This window comes from Phasianus colchicus, chromosome 7 (genome assembly GCF_987193195.1).
Source record: "Phasianus colchicus chromosome 7, bPhaCol1.hap1.1, whole genome shotgun sequence".
Classification (NCBI taxonomy): Eukaryota; Metazoa; Chordata; class Aves; order Galliformes; family Phasianidae; genus Phasianus; species Phasianus colchicus.
Genome location: NC_143442.1, coordinates 11280365 through 11292897, shown reverse-complemented (window position 1 = coordinate 11292897; position 12533 = coordinate 11280365). Strand labels below are relative to the sequence as shown.

Here is a 12533-nt window from a genome sequence, read left to right as displayed (position 1 = left end):
ACCTAGATCTGCCATCACCAAGGATGAAAACCCGGATTCCTTTATGAAAATATCACACGTGATAAAAGCAGGGCGCACAAAGAGGGTGCATATACCCACAGCACTCTGGATTGGCACGTTGCAGTCTGAGCTGTGCAGAGTAGGACATGGGGAAGGTAATTTACAGAAATAACCAGAGCCAAAGAAATACCGGAGTCAGGAGAGAAACTGCAAGAATTACAGCTGATACTTCAAAGTGAAGTGCTTGTACTAACAGCCTGATAGCAGACTCTGTTTCGGAGTTAGAAGCACGTTGTCAGTGAAGCAGTGTGTTTTGATCTGCCCGTGCTGTGTTTATGAAGAACTCAATCTGCCCAGTCGTGCCTTTGCCCTACTTCAGGGGCCCAGCGAAACGGCTCTGCATCTCCACCTGCCCCCATTTTGAATTCGTCAGACAAGTACACAAGTGGTTATGCTCTTCCCATCCTGAAATGGCCCCAAAGCAGTGGGTGAAAGCAAATCCCAGGATCTCTCTCGAGCCTCTCGTACCAGGCTGGATACTTTGCTTGTTGGCCTCTACAGGTATTGCTACGTTGCTGTTGGTGATTTTATGCCAGAATAAGACTAAAAATCAGAGAAAAATCCAACACAGTGCCATATCCATTACATGTCATAGAATCGCCAAGGTTGGAAAACACCTCCAAGATCATCTTGTCCAACCAAGCAGTGGCTTTACAACTCAAAACTAGTGCTAATATTGCTTCAGCAAGCAGTGACAGTGAATCAGTAAATAAAACCAGAAATGGTATCTGCAGCCGTTTACCATCGGAGGCTTCCCGTACTGCAGCTCTCCCAGGTGAGCTTGAAGCTATCTATTGTCACACATCAGTCAGGCTCTGATCTGAGGGGGAAGCAGCTCCTTCTGTTCAGTGGAGGCAAGTGCTGCACAATCTGCAAACCTGGGTTGTTGAACGTGGTCTTTTAAAGTGAAGAACTTGTCAGTACTAGATTAGCCGCAAATTAACAAAACCATCCCAATTTACACAAAAAAATGAGGTTGCAGGGACCTGTTTCAGAGTCCCTTATGTCATTAAAAATAATCCCGCTGCCACAAAGCTCTTTTGATTGGAGCCACGTTTTGAAGTCATTTGTTTTTGTACATCCTTTAAAATCAGACAGGTTTGAATAAGAAGAGCGTCTCCGAAGTTGCTGCCAATCTACTCAGGAAAATAGTAATCATTTGCTTCTGAATTTTAGAGGCAACTGTGGTAATCATAGACTCATTAAGATTGGAAAAGACTGCTAAGATCATCTAGTCCATCCATCAGCCCGTCCCCACCATGCCTCTGACTGTGTCCCTCACTGCCACATCTCCACTGTTCTTGAACCCCTGCATGGATGGTGACCCCTCCACCTCCCTGGGCAGCCTGTGCCAATAATCATTACATTGTCTCCCAGCAGATGTCTTTTGGGTTATTGTACCTTAAGCCTGTGGTAAACTGTAGTCCCCCAGAGTGTCACTTTTAACTTAAGAGAAAGGGCTGTATGTCATATGACACAGTGCACGTAAATGAAATGGTCTCTGTTCTATGTTTTGGTGTGGCCAAAGTAATCTGCTTCCTTTCCCAAAGTTATGGGATGGATTGACTGACTGAATTAATATGGGGAGTGATACAGGATATTTGAACTCTTGTCAGTTTTTTGATTCTGCTTTTTCCCAGCAGTAAAATGGATTTGTTCTGAAACCTGGAAAAGAAAGAAATAAACTTGGCAGATGTAGCCAGTTTATGATTTATTCTGAATTTGCAGCCTGATCCAAACGCCACTGAAGTCTGCAGAAATCATTTGGGGGATTTCAAAAGGAATCTCATCAGGCTCTTGATTAATATGCCGGGGAGCAGGGGTGTGCATGGTGGGGGCCAAGGGAGCCTTGCAGAGCTCATCCTCTTTTTCTTTAGGGTTTGCATTCTCTCAGTGCACATCCTTTCATGCAAGCCTCTCACTACTCCCTGAACCATCTGTATTTGGATTAATAGGTAATAGCAGAGGCACTGGGGAAAGCTGGAGCCAAGTTCAATTTTATTGTCTCAAAGTGATGCGAGGAGGGACTGTGCTGCTGGCACGGGGCTGTGGGAACACACGAGGTCGGGACCAGGGCTGCTGCCCATCCCAGCACCTCATGCCTCAGCCCTTCAAACACGTGCTGTGCTCTGGTGCCACCCTCCAGATAAAGGGCACTTGCGATCTCAGCATCATGGGGCAGTGTAAGCGTGTGATCAAGCTGATTAACCTTGAAACAGCAATAAGTGCAGAATTTTCAGCATGTGGCATCTTTTAACTTCACATGTATTTGCGTTGTTTTCTAGACTGGAAGATTTCCAGATTTTTCTAGGATGGGAAAGGCCACTGAGTTTATATATAAAACCAAAACAGGCTTTGCATCTTGATTTATTCCTAATCTTATTGCTGTGTGACAGGATCGGTTATCTCTCAAGGGGTGGTATTAATTAAGGTTTACAAAACATTTTGCAATTCTTGGGAAAAAATGCATCACAGAGCTCTGCTATTACTTGAGCTATTTATTACGTGGCAGCCGATACTGCCTGTAAATGTCTGTGATCGTGTTTCAGTGTAAATCGTGAACTTCCAAACTCCTTTGGAAAAGCTGGTCTTCAAAAATCTTATTTTTCTTTCCCCTCTCCCCCTTTAAGTGGGAGGGAATTGCAGATGATCTTTCACATGGTTCTTCCAACACCCAGTCATTCATCAGCAGAGACTTAAAGATAATAAACTTTTTGTTTCAGGCAATTACTTAATCTCGACAAACTCCTGTGTTAAGCAGGGCTATTAACTGAGCAGGCCATAAATCAGCGTGCTGCCAGGTGGGTGAGTCTCCTGAACTGCAATCACTCTTCAGGACCTTCCAGAGACCCCTTCCGTCTTAAGCACCCTCATTACACAAGCAGCATGCTAACAACCCGCACTTTGCATGAGCTGCCCAGAGAATCCACTGCAAGCTGCACTGGGACCATTTTTAACACCAGTTGGAACATCTTCAGACCGAGGCAGGATGATGCATGGTGGTTATTAGCCTGCACCCAAACCACAGCTGGGTGAAACAGATAACTTTCTCACCCCCTGTTCTTCAGCCCTTGTGCTCGGCTGGGAGCAGAGTGCTGCTGCAAGCATGGAGAAAAGCAGCTTCGTGTGCTGTCTTCTCTGTCTTTATGCACTAGGACTGCTTTGGGGACTGATGTAAGTGAGCATGGAACCTCCCCAAATTCCTTTTTGTAGGCCACCAAGATGCTGAACACCTGGGTGTAAGTGCAAACAAAATACCCAGGTTCGTTTTTTCATGTCCCTAGCATAAAGCAGACTTGCTTCTTTGCTTTCGTTTCCAGAAGGTACTTCGGTCGCAATGCACAGCAGGCTCTATATGGGGTTTTTCCAGACTTGACTTGTTCGATTTTACAAATGGTATTAACAGACCGTTCATATGCAGGGGAAATTTTTCAAGCTATTGCCTATAGGAACAGTTTGATTTCGGTTTGTTTTAGTGCTTAGAGGAGCATATGCATAAAGAAAGCAAACTTACTTCTGTGGTTTGGTTTGGAGAGGCTAGAAATGCCAGCTCTGAGTTTGAAGCACAGCTTGCTCCTGGAAGACCAAGGAGGGCTTTGTTGCAGGATGGTGCCAGGTGACCCTGCAATGGCAGTGGGCAGCCCTACAATGGCAGGGACCGTGCAGGTAGGTCTGTGCCCAGGGCAGGCTGGCATGCCCGCTCTTGTTGGCAGAGCACCTGTGCTTGCACAGCATTTAAGCATGTGCCTGGGAGTGCTTCTCTAAGGCTGCTTTCCAGATCCTGCAAGTTGTGCCGGCTGCTTGTGCCAACAGCTCCTGGTGCACTGTCACACCTGGGCAAATCCATCCGTCCTGATGGATGTGGAGATGTACAGTGTGCACGTACTGCAGTGGGCACAGACTGCAGCACGGGGGGGTTCTATCTGAACATTAGGATAAAATTCTGTGCTGTGTGAGTGGTTAAGCAATAGCACGGGTTGCCCACAGAGGCTGTGGAGTCTCCTTGGAGAGTTTCAGAATGTGGGCCTGGGCAACCTGCTTGTGGTAGCCCTGTTTGAGTAGCGGCTGAACCTGATGGCTTCCAAAGGTCCCTTCCAACCTCAGCCTTTCTGTGATTCTGTGATTTAGTTTTAGCTCAGCTTTACCATACACATCTTTTGGCCATCACTGGAGGCACTTGAGGTCTGTGCCATGAGCTGGAGCTCACTCAGCTGACCACCAGCCTTCAGGAAGGGCACACTGCGTTTCAGCTGCACGGCTACACAAAAGCAGCCTGTCCAAAGTAACAGTGGCTTGATGTAGGCATGGGTGGCCAAGGGAAGTCAAGACAGCTGCTTTCAGCAGTAGTGGGGCTGGAAGTGATGGCTGGACTGCAATCTGTGTGCCTTCTTTGCTCATTCTCGCACCAGCATCTCCAGGTAAACTGGTTCAGGGAGTCAATCCAGCCAAAAACCCATGCAATACAATTTCAGGTGGTTAGTTTTCGGCTGGATGATCTCCCTGAGCTGGCTGGGTGTGGGATTGCCATTGTCACCTCCAGGCAGGGGTGTGGGTGCGTGGCTGGGGGTGAGGCAGGCTCCATCTGTGTACTGAAGGCATCCCCTCAGTAGTCCTGCTAGCAGGGATTCAATTGGGATGACACTCATGAGTAAGCTTTAATTTGCATGAGCGAAAGGTCCAGCCAGGGCTCCACTAGACTTTCTGTCAGATATGAAGTGTAATTCAGAGAAGTGTAATTCCTCCTTTTTCATTTACCATTTTTGCTCTCTGGTTCTCATGGAATTGTGATGGACAACAGACTGAGGCTGTTGAACCACTCCATCCTTTCTCATGTTGCCTGTGGAGATTCTGGGCTTCGGTGCAATCAAGGTGTGCAATGATGTGTCTTCTGGAGCTACTGCTCCTTCTGGTTACTAATGCTAGATAGTGCTTTCTCCATAACACCTCCATCTAATGGCAGATCACAATCTATCTTCGTATATGGATGATCAGAAGCAATTGCACTTTTGAGAGCTGAGGAAAAAAGTTTTTCTTGGATGCAAAGTCAAGCCCAGAGCAGTTGAGCTGTACAGAGCAGCACCGCTGCCTCCACAAAACGCATTAAGGGGTGCGGTTACTGCTGTGATGTGAGCCTTAATGTAAAGATGCAGTGAAAGAGTTTGCTATTCATTGGCCCAATCCTAGGGCTCTCAGTGGCAAACTCCATTGGTCCATCTTTTTTGGAAATAGCCGCATCAACTTCAGGCCCAAGTAGTCATTAGGATGCTTCTGGCTTCTATGGGGCCAGGATGACAACAACATGGAGAAAACTTCTCCCTAACCTCATAGGCACGCTTTCTTCTCTAGACATGTGTTTTTGAGGGATCAATGTGTTTGCATAGATGCTCCCGAGGTGCTGATTTTTCCCCTGCAGTGGGCACACAGGCCGTCCCCAGGCAGGCTGGCACAGCTAAGCTACCAGCTGCTCAGCTCCTGCGCCCCGGGTGCCTTCCTGCCTGCTGGGGTCGGGTTTTGTTCTTCTCCCATTCTCTCACAGCAGCTGCTGGAGAACAAGCCCCAAGGACCCATCTGGCCCTCCGAGCTTCCCGGGCCACGTGCTTTCTCGACAAAGCAGTGGTGGTTGTGCTGTAATACAAGAGTTACATTATAAAACTGCGACTTGCTAGCAAAGCAAACTGTCTTTTATTCGCTGGTACTGCCTTTCTCCCTTTAGAATTGCAGCCGCGGCAGCTCCACAATGTAGCCTCAGATCGAGTCAGTCTAGAGGGCTGCTTTTTTCTTTCCCTTTTTTCTTTTTTTTTTTTTTTTTTTTTTTTCCTTTCCCCTCCTCTGCTTTCTGGAGGAGTTGGCACAGTCTGGTGTTATTAGGACATAAGCCAGCTTGTTCTAGTGGAATTTCCTGTCTGATTTTAATTTCCCCCTCATTTTTTTTTCTCCCCTCAAAGTGAGGCAGAAAAACTTTTTAATTGCACTGCCGTAGGTTGGCCTTTCGGGATATTATTATTCTTATTAAGTACTTCCTGTTGGGACGCGGCACATGAGAAGTACCCAGGATCTCGGTGCAGTCAGGGCTTGCGGCCGCCTTGTTTGTTAATAACCGTCAGATTGGCAGCATCCTCAGGATACATCTTGGCATGGCAGCCGGGCAATTAAGTGATTTTCAAGACTCTCAACATTTGCAGCTCAAGACCTGTGGAATTAATAAGCTGCATTAAGCCTTCTCAGTTTTGTTTTCTGCTGTTCAGTAGCTGCAGCTCCTCGTTCATCTAACAGAAAGCCAGCCTCAGTGGGAAACACTCTGGAAATCAGCATGGAGGTAGAAACGTGCTGTCACACTGCCGACAGTGCATTTTGTCCCAGAGAAGAATCCAAGGTGTTTTTTCAGCAGAAAAAGTCTTATAAAATGATTTGAAAGTGAAAATTCTCAGCGATCAGTTTCGGAAGCTTCAATAGGATGAGAAGGAGTGGCCTCAAGTTGCACCAGAGGAAGTTCAGGTTGGATATTAGGAAACATTTCTCACAAAGAGTGGTGAGGTATTGGCACAGGCTGTCCAGGGAGGTGGTGGAGTCACCGTCCCTGGAGGTGTACAAGAACCATGGAGATGTGGAACTGAGGGATGTGGTTAGCGGGCAATATCACTGGTGGGTGGACAGCTGGACTAGGTGACCTTAGAGGTCTTTTCTAACCTTAGTGATTCTATGATTCTGTGTTGGCAGATACCGCTGTATTAATGTCACTTTGCTAGCTCGTCACTTCCACATTCTTTTTGTTTTCTTGAATAGAATAGATCATTGCCCATTCTGGGCTCTTCTGGGGCATTTCCAACAGCAGCCACAGTTTGCTGAAAGATATTTTCTGACTAAAAACCATTTTGTTCCCAACCTTCTGCCAGCTCAGGCTGTTTAGGTCTGAGGATGATGGCTGGTGGCAGCAATGCTGCTCTGGAGACATCTCTGATTACGGCACTTTGGAATACCAGAGGAGCCTCAGTGCCAGGCAGATCTGGGCATCCTGCTGTGGGATTCCCCAGCTTTCACCTTACTCATCCTTCCCAGATGGATAAAGAAAGTAAATTTGTCCCTGCAGGGCTGCCACATAGCAGTAACCTAAAAACTCCAGGAATCTTTGTAGAATAATAAATAATACATCACTTTGATTCACAGATGCCCTCCTTAATGTCTTAAAATACTTTCACGTAGCTGTCTGCAGGCTTCAGAAAGTCTCTATTTTCTCACCAAGAGGCCGAGTGTCCCAGAACTGAACGGTTTGGGTCGCACCTGAGGCTGCTTGCTAAGCCAGCTCCCTGCTGATGGCACCTCACTGAGGTCCCGCTGTTGTCGCATCCCTGCCATGCCCTGGCCAGGAGGTGCCCCGAGGGAACAGTGGTGACCCAGGCAGGAGACAGCAGCTGAGGGATTTCAGGGTTTGATTTCTTAATGATAAGAGTCATCTTTGCTGTAGAAAATGTCAATGAACTCTTACATTTTTAATCTGAATTTTCCATGGAGAGAGAAAGGCCATTTTTAGCCTCGCTGTAATTGTTCTGACTCTTTTGCCCGGGAAAGGACTGACAGGTTTAATGTCCCTAATGACAGCTTTGCAGTACAGAGGAGGAAGCTGAAGAGCCCTGCTGGGAGCTTCAGGAAAGGGCAGACGTGGACTTGAACAAGACTATCTTACTTCCACTCGTGCCTCTTGAGTTCTTGAGCTGGGTAAGAAATAAATGTATGTGCGATTGAGCCACTGGGCTGGCCACCTGAGACCTCCCGAGGGCTCCTGGGAGTGGTTTGCTGTCTTACAGCTTTTATGACAGTGTTTATTATGCAGGCAAACCTAGAAATGTGCTTTCTTCTGTGTAAGGTAAGCATGGCATCCCCATGGGTACCCAAAGCCCTCATCCATGGCTTTGTACTCCCCTCTTCTCCATGCCCACTCCTCAGTTCCTCTGAGTGGAAAGTCATAAGTTGCATGGACTCTGTCCTGCAGGTCCTTTGAGGTGTTGGTGATGCCATTCTTGATTTGAGGCTTTTTTGTGTGGTTTTATGGATGAAGACAAGCAAGTCAGTTTTTTTTATCAGACACATGGTCTGATTGCTGGGTAGTTCCGTTTGGAGACAGAAGTTGGACTCAATGGTCTTTAAAGATCCCCTCCAACTCAGGATATTCTGTGATTCTATTATTTGTTGTTTTCTTAGCACATATCTGCATCCCAGTCTCCTCCCAGCACCCCTACGAGGCAGTTCATTACTTGAGCTAGTGGTTTTCTTAGCAGCATAGGCTGTTTTTCTCTTTATTGCTCACCTGAATGGGAAACTTGGCTTTTGCTGTGCCCATGGTTACACTAAGCACGTTACCTCCTCCAGCATGCTAAGGTGTTGTCTAAAATATGATTTTGTAAATCAGGCTACCACCACCTTTCTTCATTACATGTGTTAGAAGGAGAAAACTGATTCTAGGTTCTGCTGGATGAGAACAGCAGGTTGGATGTGCTTCAAAATGGTGCTTAATGGGACAGGAGAGGGCTCTCCCTCAGGTGCACTGGTTGGAATCTGCCTCCCATTTGTCCTTCCCTTAATGTTTATAGCACACCAGAATTAATCTTCTCTATTATTTTACCCGTGAAGTTCCTCTTTCATTGTTTCCAAAGCCGCTGAGCAGGTAATAATAAATAAAACAGTGTAATAATTAACCAATATTAATTGAAGTATGCTGTATGGAAACCAAACCAAATACTAACAAGCCAAACAAAAGAAAAGTATGCACCGTGCAGCCTTGTTTACAGTGCTGTCTGCTGGAGTCATTATACACGTTGATATAATAATACTGAGCACTTAATTACCACATCATTTTTAAAGCGCTGTATAAACATTAACCAAACCTCTGAGGTAGGGAGGTATTATTATCTCCATTTTAAAGAGGGGAAATTCTGACACGGCGAGGTTAGTTGGTAATTGGGCAGGCTGGAGTGAAGGCTGCTGCCTCCTGGACGCTCCAGACCACGCTGTGATTTTGGAGGCTGCAGCAGCACCAGGGATGGCTCTACCTGGAACACGGCGCTGCCACCTGAGGAGGGCAGCTGTCCCTCAGCACAGCTCTGCACTTTGCAGACGTGCAGACTGGAATAGCCAGCAGCCACGTGGTTATCTCTTCTGGGAGGTAAGCGCACGCTCGGCTCCTTTTGCGAAGCAGCAGAACGTGGAGGCTCAGCTCTACGGCAGCACTTGGTGGGGCTGGGAGGCAGCGGCTGCTGTGTGGTGGCGGTGGGAATGTCTGTCCCTGCAGAGCAGTCACTGTTCGGCAGCAGCACATGACTTCATCAGAGGAGAATCCCACAGGCTCACCAGTGTGATCTGCTCCGTCATGTTTCTGTGACCCAATTTTCCCCATTCTTTGTCTCGGACCTTCCCTGACCCCAACCCTATTATCTCTTCCAATAATTCACCCGGGCCATTATTAATGGTGCATTAACTTCGGCTGTGCTTTCAGCAGAGATGTTTTTCTTGCGCTTATTCATTCGCTCAACTCACTTAAACAGCGAGATCATTATTCCGGGGATGTCACATAAACACAAAACCATCTCCCTCACTGACACCTATGGCCTGAGGCACTTTGCTGGATCCAAGCACAACACCGGACGACCCAAGGGGCTCCGGGAGCCACCCACATGCTCAGGGATGGAAGGTTCCCCTCCCCATCCAGAGTCCACCAAGCCCAGTGCGGCTCCAGTGGGAGAAAGATCACAGAATGAAGGCTGTGGAGCAGAGCACATTTTGCAGTTTGCTGTTTCAGAATGAACGTGACGTTTGCCAACACAGAGTTGTTGGATGCCAAAATGCATCTTTTAAGTTAGGGGCTTTAAAAAAACATCTTCTAGGACATCCCCTTCTTTTTTCTGGGTCAGCTGCTTGTGCAAAGCTGCTAATGACACTGTAGCGACAGGATCACATGAGCTGTTGTCTGGAGTTTTTCTCCCATTAATCCAAATCAATCCAATGCCGCAGGGCTCTGAAGCCTTTTTCAGATCGAGTTGCGTTTTCTACCTGCTGTGGTTGAGGTTTGCTCTGGAACCTGCTGTTTGTTTGACTGTGGGCAAGTTGTGTTACTTTATCCTGTACCAGCCCTCATTGAGTGAAAAAGGGCTGGGACTCAGTGTATGTGAGCGTTTGATTCTATTCCTGAGGAGCTTTGTGAGTCTTGGCAATGCAGCTTGTCATCCCTGTATGAAACCTGTGTTCCACGCATCATAAATATCACAAGAAATCAAGCCGAGAGGGTTCTCAAGAGATCAGCATTGGTTTTTACCACTTTCTAAGACAGGTGGCTTTGCAAAATTGTTGGGAAAAGTATTATAAGTAGTGAATTATTCTATCAGCAGTCTTTTATGTTTTTCTTCAACTAATGACTTTCCCTTTAGGTAAGCCTCCAGGAGCTCTGCATGTATTGGATGGCAGAGGAGATGTGGGGGGCTTCTGGGTCTCCAAACCCTGGTTGTGCCGCAGCACTCGGTTGCAGGTGGGAACTGATGATGTCCTTTAAGTGCATGCATGCTTAGGATTACCTCATCTGAGTCTGTCCCTGCCGCTAGGGACTGCACTTAGATTTCAGGAGGAAGGGCTTTGCAGATTATTTTTTACAAAGTTAGACTCAATGATCCTTTTGGGTCTCTTCCAACTCAGGATATTCTATGATTCTGTGAAAGTGAACCACGAATGAAACGCGATTCAGTGGTACGGGGTCTGATTTCTTTTCTTCTGCTGCCTTTTTTTAAGTGGTTACATGTGGAGGTTGAAGTATTTGGAATATAAAAAGTTTGTTTGACCCTTCCCAACTCTTCTTTTTGGGTTTAAAAAGAGGAGCTTCCGTGGGTGCTGTTAGAACGTCTCCTTTGCTCTCTGCACAAACCCCTGCATGCCGTGTGTGTTTTTCTTGAAGCACAGGTTTATCTGCAGAGATAATCAAAAGCCTGCATCATCCTCAAAAAATGCCTGTTTCTGCTGCCTCCCTCCCTGAGTCCTGGGATTTTCGGCAAAGGGACATCCCCTTTAAACGTATATTTCTGCTTCATATCTCTCCCCTTTGAAGCCAGAGGGCTGGCTGGCTGGCCTTTGAATAGGCAAGGATGAGAATAGAACAGTGGGAGGTCCGTGTCTTGCTCATAAACCTTGGCCAGAAAATCAGCCCTGACAAGTGGGGACAGGTAGCAGCGTCTCCCCCTAATCGAGCGATGCGGCAGAGCAGACGCGTTCCTGCAGGAGCTGGGGGCAGGTGGGGCCTCCCAGCCTCATCGGCGTGCGTTCACCCCAGAGCTGCATGCCACAGCTTAATGAGGAGTCATATTATTTCAGTGTGAAACACCCTGTTTTTCCATTGGCCCTGCCCTTTGTGTGCTGCTTTGATTTCTTCACAGAATCACTGAATGGCTTAGATTGGAAGGGACTTTAAAAATCACCCAGTTCCAGCCCCCTGGCTGCAGGAAGGGTTGCTGAGCACTAGGTCAGGCTGCAGAGCCTCATCCAAACCTGATCTTGAATACTTCCAGTGTTCCAAAGACACTTTTTTGGTTTTCTCTTCCTTTCTCGAGTTTTTTTTCTGTTGTCCCAGAGCTATGGGACATGGAGGGGGGATGTCACTTTGTGCCTTCCCTCAGTGGTGCACACTACCAAGGGGTTTGGCATGGCCCTGCTTCTTCTTGTGGGAAAGCTTTCTCCTGCTAAAAGCTTGCTCGCACTGTATAAAACAATCATCATTAGTACTAATTGGGCAGCTTTGGGGTTAAATCTGCAAAGATTGCTTGGGTTTAGTAAATCCTCTGCCACCACAAAGCAGATAATACTAAACAAAAGATTGCCTTGATTAGATTAAAATTGGCAAATTCATTGCCCTAATCATCGTATTGCCCTTCTCATGGCTATTCAGGAATACATCAACATGACTTACTTGAAGTAATTGAATATAATTGTCTCTTTAACTCCTACATGTAAAGCATCCATCTTTGTTAGCGACATGCGCTGCTGTCCTGCTGCCAGCTCGCCTTCCTCATCAGGAGGAGTGGGAATGAGAAGCAAGGCAGGGATGATGTTCATGAATTGGAAGCTGATTGCCTGTAAAACCATTCATTATTCCTGACCAAGCACCTGGAAGAGGAGAAAAAGGAGCAGCGCTGCTGGTGGTTGGTTTTGTTGCTACTCCCAGGGTGGGTAGCAGAGGAGGGACCCAAAGTGGGACAGCCCAAAGACAGGTCACCCAGAGCAACCCATCACTGGAAGGAAGTGGAATTGCTGACTGCCACCGTTCAAATAAGTTGAAACACCAAAAACAAACCAACCATGCACGTGGGAGGCAGGAAATTTGTGGAAATTTTTCTTCCATTAATAGTCAGATGTGCAAGGACGGAGGAATTCTTTTCAGATGTTGTTGTACCAACAGATAGCTAGGAACAGAGGCCAAACAACAGACACCCTATGTTTTCTTA

At 46.9% G+C, this 12533-nt stretch overlaps 1 protein-coding gene across 12 annotated transcripts in view; it reads left to right on the top strand.

Annotated features, from left to right (window-relative positions):
- The window catches only part of GLI2 (GLI family zinc finger 2), a 388026-nt gene that overhangs the window by 311319 nt on the left and 64174 nt on the right, over positions 1-12533 (top strand). Inside the window, exon 1 of one of the 12 annotated variants that reach the window (XM_090143699.1) lies at positions 8711-10573. The exons of the other annotated variants lie outside the window; for them this stretch is intronic. The gene's annotated coding sequence lies outside the window, so the exon portion shown is untranslated. Of the gene's footprint in view, positions 1-8710; positions 10574-12533 lie in introns of those variants that run through there. 12 annotated transcript variants of the gene reach the window in all.